This window comes from Oncorhynchus clarkii, chromosome 12 (assembly GCF_045791955.1).
Source record: "Oncorhynchus clarkii lewisi isolate Uvic-CL-2024 chromosome 12, UVic_Ocla_1.0, whole genome shotgun sequence".
Lineage (NCBI taxonomy): Eukaryota > Metazoa > Chordata > Actinopteri > Salmoniformes > Salmonidae > Oncorhynchus > Oncorhynchus clarkii.
This window is the reverse complement of record NC_092158.1, coordinates 14,104,229-14,118,771: the sequence shown is the minus strand read 5'-3', so window position 1 is coordinate 14,118,771 and position 14,543 is coordinate 14,104,229. Positions and strand designations below refer to the sequence as shown.

The 14,543-nt window shown below is 42.4% G+C and overlaps 1 protein-coding gene across 4 annotated transcripts in view; it reads right to left on the bottom strand.

Moving 5' to 3' along the window:
• Positions 1 to 11,644, bottom strand: part of LOC139422738 (spermatid perinuclear RNA-binding protein-like) — a 186,157-nt gene extending 174,513 nt beyond the window's left edge. The window contains exon 1 of one of the 4 annotated variants that reach the window (XM_071174051.1): positions 11,529 to 11,644. The gene's annotated coding sequence lies outside the window, so the exon portion shown is untranslated. Of the gene's footprint in view, positions 1 to 10,584; positions 10,766 to 11,528 lie in introns of those variants that run through there. The other 3 variants (XM_071174053.1, XM_071174049.1, XM_071174052.1) reach the window with 3 other exon arrangements.
• Between the last annotated feature and the right edge of the window lie 2,899 nt (positions 11,645 to 14,543).

Sequence of the window (14,543 nt, the reverse complement as noted above, 5' to 3'; positions counted from 1 at the left end):
TGATTAGGTGACCGTGATGGTTTGAGGGCCAGATCTGGAATTTAGTCAGGACACCGGGGTTAAAACCCCTACTCTTACGATAAGTGCCATGGGATCTTTTAGTGACCACAGAGAGTCAGGACACCCGTTTAACATCCAATCTGAAAGACAGCACCCTACCCAGGGCAATGTCCCCATTCACTGCCCTTGGGAATTGGGAGAAAAAAAATTTGACCAAAGGAAAGAGTGCCTCCTACTGGCCCTCCAACACAACTTCCAGCAGCATCTGGCCTCTCATCCAAGCCCAACCCTGCTTAGCTTCAGAGGCAAGTCAGCAGTGGGTTGCAGGGTGGTATGCTGTTGGCAGGGTGGTATACTGCTGGCAACTCCGTTTCCGCTGCCTTACTGCGTGGCTCTGCTCAGCACTCTGCTCACTACTGTCAGCTTCTCCCACTATTATACAACCCATTTACAGCATCACAGAACAGAAGCTTTGTTTCCACTGGCCTCACACACACACAGACATAGGCATGCATGGGCAAAAAACACACACACACACACACACACACACACACACACACACACACACACAGTATGCAAATGTGTGTTAGCCTTCACCTATCGCTGTAGCACTATCAGCTGATGTCTGTTACCATGTCCTTACCTACTTATTAATGTAAAGGGTTTTATTGATTTACGCAGATTCCAACAGCACATATGAATTTAATATTTCTCTAAATCCAGTTGGCTGGACCACTGGAGGTTTAGTAAAATACCCTAGAATTGGCCCAAACCCTGCTGGCTACCAACTGTCCAATAAACAGAATATGGAAATGTGCAGAAAGCAGAATTTGCGTCGGTGCTGTGCGGGAGATTCTTCAGAGATTCTTCAGGCACGTGCGCACAAACACACACCAGGGTTTCTTTTACCCAGTAATTGCCTACTTTTGATGGAAAAGCCGATAAATAAAAATTGTCCGGGAGAAGAAAAATATCCCATTTCAAAATAAATGTCACAACTTCCGCCAACGTTTCATTGTCCATTTGTTTTGTCTTTATTGTACACACCTGGTTTCCATGACATTACTATTTATTCCCCATTTAACCCTCTGGTTCCCACATGGTTTTGTACGTGTTTGTTCTGTGTTTAGCAGTCAATGCTATTTTGTGAGCTGGATTGTTTTCCCTGCGTGGAATTTATTTTGTCGTCGTCTTGAGTAAAAGTCCGTTATTACTCATCCTCGGTGTCCTGCGCCTGACTCCGTCCCACCTGCTGCACATCGACCCTTTACACTAAAACTGTTTTGCCCATTCATTGATACCAGTATATGGTTGATGTATACTGCCCCCAGGTCTGCTCCCAGATGGTGAAGGTAGGAAACAACACCTCCACTTTGCTGATCCTCAACACAGGGGCCCCACAAGGATGTGTGCTCAGCCCCCTCCTGTGCTCCATGACTACGTGGCCACGCACGCCTCCAACTCAATCATCAAGTTTGCAGACGACACAACAGTAGTAGGCTTGATGACCAACAAGACAGCCTACAGGGAGGAGGCGAGTGCCCTGGTGGAGTGGTGCCCGGAAAATAACCTCTCCCTCAATGTCAACAAAACGAATGAGATGGTGGACTTCAGGAAACAGCAGCGGGAGCACGCCCCTATCCACATCGACGGGACTGCAGTGGAGAAGGCGAAAGATTAGTTCCTTGGCGCACACATCACTGACAATCTGAAATGGTCCACCCACACAGACAATGTGGTGAAGAAGGCGCAACAGCACCTCTTCAACCTCAGGAGGCTGAAGAAATTTGGCTCTGTCCCTAACACGGAACCAAAACAGTCTGCACACGTGCTCCATCGTGCACAAATGTATTTTGTCCCCCCACACCAAACACGACACGCAGGTTAAAATATCAAAACAAACTCTGAACCAACTACATTAATTTGGGAGCAGGTTGAAAAGCAGTAAGCATGTATGGCAATGTAGCTAGCTAGCTTGCACATGCTTGCTAATTTGTCCTATTTAGCTAGCTTGCTGTTGCTAGCTAATTTGTCCTGGGATATAAACATTGAGTTGTTATTTTACCTGAAATGCACAAGGTCCTCTACTCCGACAATTAATCCACACATAAAACGGTCAACCGAATCGTTTCTAGTCATCTCTCCTCCTTCCAGGCTTTTTCATCTTTGAACTTATATGGTGATTGGCATCTAAACGTTCATAGTATTACCACGGCGAAAATGTATTTTGCAACACTTGCGCACGCGACGTGTCCATTCTGGTCAGCATGTAAGACCCTCACAAACTTTTACAGATGCACAAATGAGAGCATCCTGACGGGCTGTATCACTGTCTGGTATGGCAACTGCACCCCCTGCAACCGCAGGGCTCTCCAGAGGGTGGTGCAGTCTGCCCAACGCATCACCGGGGGCACACCTAGAGACTGAAAAACCGCTTCTATCTCAAGGCCATCAGACTGTTAAATAGCCATGACTAGCCAGCTACCACCCAATTACTCAACCCTGCCCCTTAGAGGCAGCTGCCTTATATACATTGACTTGGAATCACTGTCCACTTTAATAATGGAACACTAGTCACTTTAATAATGTTTACATATTTTTGCTTTGCTCATCTCATATGTATATACTGTATTCTATTCTACTGTATTTTAGTCAATGCCACTCCGACATTGCTCGATCTAATATTGATATATTTCTTAACTTGTGTGTATTGATGTGAATTGTTAGATACTACTGCACTGTTGGAGCTAGGAAGACAAGCATTTCCTTACACCAGCCATAACATCTGCTAAAAATGTGACCAATAATATTTGATTTAATTTAATTCTGTGAAACCTGAACATTTGACTTACCTTCCATCAAAGCAGCCTAGCCTAAATCCATTTCTATAAATGTGGCGGAAATTATTTCATAAAGACTTCCATATGTATTGGTTTTCAAATCAACTTTATTTCATTGTCCAGTAGCCAAAGGCACAATCCTAGTCATATTAGCAACCCATGCTAGTTGTTGGCAATCCTAGTCATATTAGCAACCCATGCTAGTTGTTGACAATCCTAGTCATATTAGCAACCCATGCTAGTTGTTGACAATCCTAGTCATATTAGCAACCAATGCTAGTTGTTGACAATCCTAGTCATATTAGCAACCCATGCTAGTTGTTGCATCTTTAGATCTCCCATCTTTCTAAATTTCAAATTGATATTTTCATCTGTCACATGAACCAGCTCGCTTGTGCGGTGTAAGAGAAAAAAACATTAAAAGAAGAAAGAGCTAACCTATGATATCGTCACATTATAAGCGCAGCAATGCGCACAAGGCAGTAGGCTACGCGCAAATGTTCGTTCCGTAATGCAGTTAGCAGGAAAACACTGTTGTCTAAAGGGCACTGAACATGTGAGCTGTTTCATGTGACAGAGATGAAAATATCAGTTGGAAATTTAGGAGAGGAGATATAATAGGCTACTTTATGTATTTATGTATTAAAAAGTTTAGGTTTAAAACAATTACATTTATATGTTTTCAAAATGAATACGGCCTCCAGTTCATTGCATAGTGGTGTGTGACGTGCTGATGAAGCCTGTTTTCAGTTGTCGTTTGATGGGAACTCGGAACACTGAATTATGCAAATGAACCTTTAGACCAATAAGCATGACCAGTCAAATACACCGACTGGTATTTCCATCAAAGAAAAGGCTAAAATGCATTATTTCACAATAGGACTTTTTTTGTTCTTTTTACTTATTGGATTATTTTTTTGGGGGGGGGGGGGGGGGGGAAGCCGGCAATTACCGGTTAACGGGGTCCTGTAAATTAAAATGCTGCTGGTCAAATGTCTGGCGCCACATTTTCCTAACGGAAACCCTGACACACAAGCGCACACACACACAGCCTCAGGGAGGATACTGACCTGGCCTTCAGCTCTTAAAAGAGCTGTTTAGAATCTTCCTGCTCTTAGCAATAAAAAGGGCCAGCCTGGCTAAAACCTGCTGACTCAGTGATGCTCTCTCTCTCTTAACCTCACAAACAGACACACCTATTCTCCAGCCTTCACTTCACTCTTCTCCATCTGACTGCATCCATACACAAGAGAAGAAAAAATGTTTGTGTCATGCAAAAAAAATACAACAAACAATATAACGTTTGATCTTCCCGACTGGCCAGAGAACAATGGCTACGATGCTTTTCAGTTTCAGACCGTTTCTGCTGACCAACCTCAGGAGAGACAGAAGAAGCAGACAGACCTTAACTGCCATGGCCTGGAGACTGACAGAGAGAAAAAGCTCATATTCACTCCCACCGTTCACATTTCCCATCACCTCTGCATGGAATGCAGGAATAGATCCAAATCAGTAGGAAGGTGAAGACACGGAGCAAGTGTGAGAGATGCAGAGAGAGAGGGAAGGAAAAGGGAGAAAGAGAAGAGAGGGGGGGGGGGGGGGTGAAAGAAGAGAGGGAGAGAGAAAGGAGAGAGATAGAGAGAGAAATAGTAGGGAGAGAGATACTAGGGAGAGATAGAAAGAGATGCAGAGAAAGAGGGAGAGAGACGCAGAGAGAGAGAGAGATGGGTGAGAGAGTAGGGAGAAGGAGAAGAGAGAGAAAGAGAGAGAAGGGAGAGAGCGAGAAGAGAGTGAAGGTAGGAGAGAGTCGAGAGAGTGACAGAAGGGAGAGAGAGAGCGAGCGAGCGAGACAGAGAAGTATATCCAATGTATGACCACATTAGAGTTAATTGCCACAGATCTGCAAGCACAGCAGCTAAATTTGTGGGCCGTTGTCATGAGAAAAGGGCAGCAAGTGGAGCACAGACAACATTGTAAATACAACATATTAGTGATGCACTGATGACATTTTTGGCCGATACCGATATTTTCCTTGACAAAAAACCTGATACCGATAACCAATATTTAACATTTTAGCAGTCTTTTAAGCATTCTAGTACAAGTAAATATTTAACACACACACACACACACATGGACGCAGCGGTCTAATGCACAGCATCTCAGTGCAAGCGGCGTCACTACAGTCCCTGGTTCGAATCCAGGCTGTATCACATCCTGCCATGATTGGGAGTCCCATAGGGCGGCGCACAATTGGCCCAGCGTTGTCCGGGCCGTCATTGTAAATAAGAATTTGTTCTTAACGGGCTTGCCTAGTTAAATAAAAGTTATATACACACACTGACCAAAAAGTTATTTTGTTGGCATTTACGTATGTCCCCATTACCAGTAAAACATCATCAAAACCCACTTGCTTGCTGTGTCGTTGTTCAGTCGCTTCATTCTCAACCTGGACTTCTATGGAACGCCGTCTGGGTCTTTGTGTGTCATAAATGATACGTCAAATAACAATCTGTTTCAGTAGCTACAGTTAGCTAGGTGTCATCATCTAAAATAACCCTCATTTATAAAACAGTTCTTATTTGATTAATGGTGGTCGGGACCATCTATGTGAAGCTAGCCACAATAAGGATTAGCCACAATTGTGGACTTTGCAGTTAGCCTTCAAAATAAAAGTATGGAATAATTCTACTATTTGTATTAATTTGCATCACCGTCAATGGCACTTTTATTTTGATGGAAAACTGCAAATTCCACTATTGTGCCTAATTCTTATTGTGGCTAGCGTCACAACACATAACCCTCTTCGGTTGAGTCTCAGTAGCCAGATGAAGCTAGCTGGCTGCTTATAACATTAGCTTTGGGCAACAGGGTTAAGTAGCTATTTATTTTATTGAACTGAAGTTCAATAGGAGAACAACAAGTGGCTATCTAGCTAATACTTACAAGGATTCCTAAATCATTGCTAAGAATAATGAAAATGACTGCAGTTTCTACGGGTCATTGTTTTCAGGCTGGTTGTATTGATGCTAGCTAGATACCAAGATAAAGCTAACTACCCCAGAAGTTGCGGTCGAACAAATTATGCTTTATTACCTACGCGGTATTGTAAACACATCGATCATGTCCGGGGTTTGCTTGTTTGCAGAATTTTATGTACAGCTTTGACAGTGTTACTGTATCTTTTAGGACACACAAAGACCCAAACGGTGTTCCATAGTATGTATGTCGTGAAGCTAATAGCAGTGATCCTATTACTGTAACTCCGGTAGGGCAACATCTGAAAAATAGCGCACTTGGTAGTGTGTACCGGTCCGCGACTAGTCGGTGAAAGCCAACATCACCCACGACAGAGAACGGTTGATTGTCAAGGGCTATGAAATCCATTATCTTGGTGTTAATGGATTTCGCCTTTGAGTTGTCTTGCTGAAATTGTCTTACTCTTTCAAATGACTGCTGGACGTGTTGACTGCTCGATCCACACAGCAGACATTGTGGGCCAAGTTAGGAATGCTGTGTTGCACATCATTTGAAGTGGTGTCATTACGTCACGTACCTACATTATATAGGTATGCACAGCAGCTTTGACATCTGTTTTTAACGTCGCCGTTAAACTAGACATCGGTCGATACCGATGTTGGCATTTTTAGCTAATATCGTCCGATTCCGATATGTTCACCAATATATTGTGCATATCCTACACCTATATTTATCTGTTTATTTATTTTCCCATTTAATACTTCAACTATTTGCACACTGTACTTAGCCAATAATATAACATTTGAAATGTCTATATTCTTTTAAAACTTTTGTGAGTATTTTTTACTGATGGTTTATTTCCCTTGTTTATTTCCCTTTTGTTTATTGTCTATTCCATTTGCTTTGGCAATGTAAACACGTTTCCCATGCCAATAAAGCCTTTTGAATTGAATTGAGAGACAGAAGGGAGAGAGAGAATTGAGAAAGGCCGCCATAGACAGACCTCTTGAGAGCCAGAAGACGGGCTATGTGCACACTGCCCACAAAATGAGGTGGAAACTGAGCTGCACTTTCTAACCTCCTGACAAATGTATGAGCATATTAGAGACACATATTTCCCTCCAATTACACAGACCCACAAACCCAATTTTGATAAAATCCCATATCTTTTGGATGAAATACCAGTGTGCCATCACAACAGCAAGATTTGTGACCTGTTCCCACAAGAAAATGGCAACCAGTGAAGAACAAACACCATTGTAAATACAACCCATATTTATGTTTATTTACTATCCCTTTTGTACTTTAACTATTTGCAAATTTTAAGACATTTGAAATGTCTTTATTCAGCCTCCCGGGTGGCGCAGTGGTTAAGGGCGCTGTACTGCAGCGCCAGCTGTGCCATCAGAGTCCTGGGTTCGCGCCCAGGCTCTGTCGTAACCGGCCGCGACCGGGAGGTCCGTGGGGCGACGCACAATTGGCCTAGCGTCGCCCGGGTTAGGGAGGGCTTGGTCGGTAGGGGGCATCGCGCACCAGCGCGGTCTCATCGCGCACCAGCGACTCCTGTGGCGGGCTGGGCGCAGTGTACGCTAGCCAAGGTGGCCAGGTGCACGGTGTTTCCTCCGACACATTGGTGCGGCTGGCTTCCGGGTTGGATGTGCGCTGTGTTAAAGAAGCAGCGGCTTGGTTGGTTGTGTATCGGAGGACGCATGACTTTCAACCTTCGTCTCTCCCGAGCCCGTACGGGAGTTGTAGCGATGAGACAAGATAGTAGCTACTAAAACAATTGGATACTACAAAATTGGGGAGAAAAAGGGGTAAAATAAAAAATAAAAATAATTTTAAAAAAAATGTCTTTATTCTTTTTGGAACGTTTGGAACGTGTTTGCTGTTAATTTCACTTTTGTTAATTATCCATTTCACTTGCTTTGGGATTAGAATGCCCATAAAGCCCTTAAAATGAAATTGAAAATTGAATTGAGAAAGAAAAGAGACATCTCAATACATCTCAGTCACATCAAGAGTGACTGAGGAAAACGATCTATTAGGCATACAGAACACATACAGTATGCCTACAAACAAACACAAGGCTGAGTTCTCCATAGTAAAAACTGCTTTTAAAGTCTAAATGTGTGTGTGTGTGTGTGTGTCCCATAAATCACATTGACTCCAACATCTAGTCCAGGGTCAACATAAATTATATTAATGGAAGATTATTTTTTTTTTTTCACCTTTATTTAACCAGGTAGGCTAGTTGAGAACAAGTTCTCATTTACAACTGCGACAACTGAGATAAGCCAATACCAACAGTCATCCAATCACCTCTCTGTATCCACGGCAATGACAACTGAAACTGTATGGTGCTGTATACGAGAGGAGTGCTCCTGTATACGAGAGGAGTGCTCCTGTATACGAGAGGAGTGCTCCTGTATACGAGAGGAGTGCTCCTGTATACGAGAGGAGTGCTCCTGTATACGAGAGGAGTGCTCCTGTATACGAAAGGAGTGGTGCTGTATATGAGAGGAGTGCTCCTGTATACGAGAGGAGTGCTCCTGTATATGAAAGGAGTGCTCCTGTATACGAGAGGAGTGCTCCTGTATACGAAAGGAGTGGTGCTGTATATGAGAGGAGTGCTCCTGTATACGAGAGGAGTGCTCCTGTATATGAGAGGAGTGCTCCTGTATACGAGAGGAGTGCTCCTGTATACGAGAGGAGTGCTCCTGTATACGAGAGGAGTGCTCCTGTATATGAAAGGAGTGCTGCTGTATACGAGAGGAGTGCTCCTGTATATGAGAGGAGTGCTCCTGTATACGAGAGGAGTGCTCCTGTATACGAGAGGAGTGCTCCTGTATATGAGAGGAGTGCTCCTGTATACGAGAGGAGTGCTCCTGTATACGAGAGGAGTGCTCCTGTATACGAGAGGAGTGCTCCTGTATATGAAAGGAGTGCTGCTGTATTCCCCTTTTAATAATGACAACTGCTGGCCGTTTATTGAGCTCATAGGATGGGTAAACAGTTACACACTGTATATTCTAAATTCTATGAGTGTCTTCACATTTTCTCTGACTACGTTTATCAAGCCCACGGGAGTCCATAGTGGAGTACAGTTACATTATGTGGTGATTGTGAACTGGAAAACAAGGTGTTCTCTATTCTAACTGTGCAGTGAATTCACACATTTTTCTGACCACAGCTTGCTTCCTCTTCACCAACAGAAATAACATAAAAACTTGATTGCATTCAAGATAAAAGTATCTTTATGCGTTTGGTCACTGTAATTTTCTCTCGTAAAAATAACATTCCCCAAGTGAGAACCACTTGGCCAGAAATCTCTGCAGTGTATGAACTAAGCATCATACACATATCCCACGGGGCACTCAATAGGAGAAAACAAAAAGGCCATGGAGTCATCCGAGTGGCAGTAAATGTGACAGAGGGTCTTTCTAAAGTGACAAAGCTCTGAACTTTAACCTTTACCCCATGGGAACACACCATCTCTCGCTCTATTCAGATGGCCATTGGAGTCCACTCCAGCACCAAAACCTGCTCATTTGTGACACTTGAAAAATCAGGTAGGTTGGAAGAAGCTACATGTAAGCATATTGCCCAATATTTCAAATCTGTCATTCTGTACCTTTACATAACAAATTCAATCAGATTCAATTAAAAAAAAACATTTTGGCACCACACATCTATGCCCACAAACTATTTGCTATTTCTGCCAGCAAAAAGAGCCATTTCGAGTCATATGCGGAGCATAACGCTAAACTCACACTCGCTTGCACACACACACACACACACACAGCAATGAGGAAGAGATGAGAGGGACACAAACCTCAATGAGGAAATAAGCCCCAGTGTTTTTCTCTTTGTTCCCAGACACTCATGTTGGAGTTTCACAGAGAACATGGCAATGAAACTGTGAAACCATGACAATAAAGCAACATACTAGTTTGTTTACTTTAGACCTCGATTTGTTTACTCGAGTATTGCTTACAGACATCAGAAAGAGCGCAGAGCACAGTCAAAACAGCAAAACCAGAAGTAAAACATTTCAAATACATTTCCAAGACACGCCACAAACACAATGCATTCATTTTAACAATTTCTAGTACTAATTTTGATAACAATTCATTTAAAATCGTTATATATTATGAAGTAAATGCTGACAGTTTAGTGTTGATATGATTTAGCCATAGCAGTACTAGCTACTAGCCTAAACACTCCTCTTAATAGCCTATTCACTGCGGAAGTACTGACACCTGCTCCAGTAGGTGATGTTATAACACCGTCTATTGATGGCTGCTTTTGTGAGCAAACAAATATTCACATGTATATGAATAGTTACTAGTGTCAAAAAGGTGACAAATGGATTAGTCGGTCCTATAGAAATACTCGTCCAAACAGCACAGGTGGTGAAAACATCGACGTATAGCGAGTGAGTATATCATTTGCTTTGGCTAGTTTGCTTGATAGTCAAAAAAGTTATTTGTTCGTTATTTACATTTACCATTAGAGTTTATTAAATTAGCAACAATGTACCAATTCACAAAACAGTATATTTTCCTTAGTTGTCTAGAACAATTACACAGTTGTTACAAAGTTAGCTAGCTACAACAGATACACCGACACAGGTCCCGGTGACCCTGCACGCCACTCCGTCGAGAGTTCGAGCTTGCTACAGACCGGAGCCCACAACAGCCGCAAGCTGAATGACTACTTTATCCCCGAACAAAACGGGTTCGATGTCTATATGCTGACTACTTACGGTTGAAGTGTTACTGAAGTGGAAAAAGATATCCAAACACACGTTGGTTGATAACAGGCACCGTTCTGATCGCTGGTAGGACCAAAAACCAAGTGCCGACGTTCAGCGACAGAGCTCGCACGTTTGACACCAGCACGACCCGCCTGCTCGTTTCTTTCTTGCACGAAATTCAAAGATGAATGGTAACTGCGCATGCGTGGACAGGATCAGTTGATTATGAGAGCTGAGAGAGCGCCAGCACTGGGTATACTGACAGGATGGGTAGACAGTGACATGGTGCACGGAGATCAAAACATCAAGCTGAACTATATCACAGCCATATAAACTACTAGAAATAACATGTCTATGCATTTACTTGGTAAATGTGTAGTAAGAGCTGCACTATTCACATTAACACATAGGATATTGATTAAGACAAACTTAATACGGGGACTTCAATTATTGCCCTGTGGCATTTGTATGGGAACATTCTTTTTTGATAAATAAAAAGTTTATTTTGTGCAAGAAATGTCTCATTTCAGGCTATTTGTGTCTCCATTCAAAATGAGCATTGATTTCTTCCAGCCACACAGTCTAATAAATAATTTAAGTAGGTTATAGCAGCCTGCCTCGCTGCACCAACAAATAGACTATTCTCACAATAGCAGGGGCTTCAAATTAAATGATAGGATAAAGTTCAATTAGCATACTTGAATTCAATGTTTCGGAGAGGTTTCAGAGGTGTGATTACGAGGCTGTGTTAACTATCAATACTTTATGACGCTTGATTGAGGAGCATAGCAAATAGCCTACAATGCCTGTGCTAGCGATGTTCGTTCTTTGGCTCGGAATTCACTATGCCCGCTTGTAGCCTAATAAAAATCACAGCGACAACAATCAACCGCTGACCATTCCGACCGCATCCACAAAACGGCAGCATAAATGTGTGATGATAAATCAATTACCGTAATAGCTTGGTTTCAGTCCCCGCCCGGTACCTTTAGCCTACTTCCAGTTAAATGTGCGTTCCCCTGCTCCTCGAGCTGCATGTCCCCATATCACTCAGACAGCGGCTTTGTTCACGTGGTAATGTGTGCTTTTCCTAATTGGAGGACCAGGAGTCGCTGAAACTGCCATTGCCCCCTTCCTCTCCGCACCTGTTCAGCCTAGCAGGACGATTGACGGATGGAAACAGCAAACTCGGTAATAATACCGTTACCAGCTGAGCCCACTGTATAGGAGCCGCTCTATATGAAGGGCTACAGTGAATAGTATGTAACTTGACTTTAGCGCATTGCCTGGTGAAGGAGGAAGCTTGGTGAGGGGGCGAATCGTTTGGGACGCTATAAAAAAAATGTCTCACTATCCATGTATATTACTGCGACACTATGACAGAAAAGCCTGCTGTGAGGCCAGGACAAAAGGGATGCTACAGCAACGCTTTTTATGTATAAGGAAACCTATTATGCTCCCACACAAGCACCACTTTTCAAGGTTCATATTACATCAGATATTACACTATATAATATAATGAAATAAACAACCCATAAAAATGACTCCAACCCCCCCCCCCCCTCACTCACACACACACACACAGAATAGACAGGAGGAGACAGAGAGGCTCTTTAAACAGGCTTCTGAGGGACATTCGAGTGTAGACAAATACTACAGTTGCAGGAGTAGTTACAGGAACCGTTTCACAGCGGGGTGTGACTCTTCAGGCCCCACTTCAGGCATGCAGCACAGCACTCTGGTCTGTCTGGTCTGGTCTCTCCTGTGGAACAGCATACCTAAGATATACACACAGTAGTCTACACACACCCACACACAGGCACAGTGCACACTGTGTCCTTTCTCTTTTACAAAAACATTTGACACGCAATAATTGCACTTTTATTACACAGTAGGCTACACACACACACAGGCCTACACACACGGACGAGCGCGCGCACACACACACACACAGGCCTACACACACGGACGAGTGCACACACACACACACACACGGACGGACGGACGAGCGCACACACACGGACGAGCGCACACACACACCCACACGGACGAGGGCACACACACATTGACGAGCGCACTCACACACACACACAGGCCTACACACACGGACAAGCGCACTCACACACACACACACACACACGGACGAGCGCACTCACACAAATGAGCGCACACACACACACAGGCCTACACACACACTTAAAAAAAAATACTTTGCATTCATGCACTTTCTCTTTTACAAAAACATACTACACACAGAGGCATGTATACTAGTCTAGAACAAAATCATACTTCACACAGAGACCTATATACTAGTCTAGAACAAAATCATACTTCACACAGAGACATGTATACTAGTCTAGAACAAAATCATACTTCACACAGAGACCTATATACTAGTCTAGAACAAAATCATACTTCACACAGAGGCATGTATACTAGTCTAGAACAAAATCATACTTCACACAGAGACCTATATACTAGTCTAGAACAAAATCATACTTCACACAGAGACATGTATACTAGTCTAGAACAAAATCATACTTCACACAGAGACCTATATACTAGTCTAGAACAAAATCATACTTCACACAGAGGCATGTATACTAGTCTAGAACAAAATCATACTTCACACAGAGACCTATATACTAGTCTAGAACAAAATCATACTTCACACAGAGGCCTATATACTAGTCTAGAACAAAATCATACTTCACACAGAGACCTATATACTAGTCTAGAACAAAATCATACTTCACACAGAGACCTATATACTAGTCTAGAACAAAATCATACTTCACACAGAGGCATGTATACTAGTCTAGAACAAAATCATACTTCACACAGAGGCATGTATACTAGTCTAGAACAAAATCATACTTCACACAGAGGCATGTATACTAGTCTAGAACAAAATCATACTTCACACAGAGGCCTATATACTAGTCTAGAACAAAATCATACTTCACACAGAGACCTATATACTAGTCTAGAACAAAATCATACTTCACACAGAGACCTATATACTAGTCTAGAACAAAATCATACTTCACACAGAGGCATGTATACTAGTCTAGAACAAAATCATACTTCACACAGAGGCATGTATACTAGTCTAGAACAAAATCATACTTCACACAGAGACCTATATACTAGTCTAGAACAAAATCATACTTCACACAGAGGCATGTATACTAGTCTAGAACAAAATCATACTTCACACAGAGGCATGTATACTAGTCTAGAACAAAATCATACTTCACACAGAGGCATGTATACTAGTCTAGAACAAAATCATACTTCACACAGAGGCATGTATACTAGTCTAGAACAAAATCATACTTCACACAGAGGCATGTATACTAGTCTAGAACAAAATCATACTTCACACAAAGGCCTATATACTAGTCTAGAACAAAATCATACTTCACACAGAGGCATGTATACTAGTCTAGAACAAAATCATACTTCACACAGAGGCATGTATACTAGTCTAGAACAAAATCATACTTCACACAAAGGCCTATATACTAGTCTAGAACAAAATCATACTTCACACAGAGGCATGTATACTAGTCTAGAACAAAATCATACTTCACACAGAGGCATGTATACTAGTCTAGAACAAAATCATACTTCACACAGAGGCATGTATACTAGTCTAGAACAAAATCATACTTCACACAAAGGCATGTATACTAGTCTAGAACAAAATCATACTTCACACAGAGGCATGTATACTAGTCTAGAACAAAATCATACTTCACACAGAGGCATGTATACTAGTCTAGAACAAAATCATACTTCACACAAAGGCCTATATACTAGTCTAGAACAAAATCACACTTCACACAGAGGCATGTATACTAGTCTAGAACAAAATCATACTTCACACAGAGGCATGTATACTAGTCTAGAACAAAATCATACTTCACACAGAGGCATGTATACTAGTCTAGAACAAAATCATA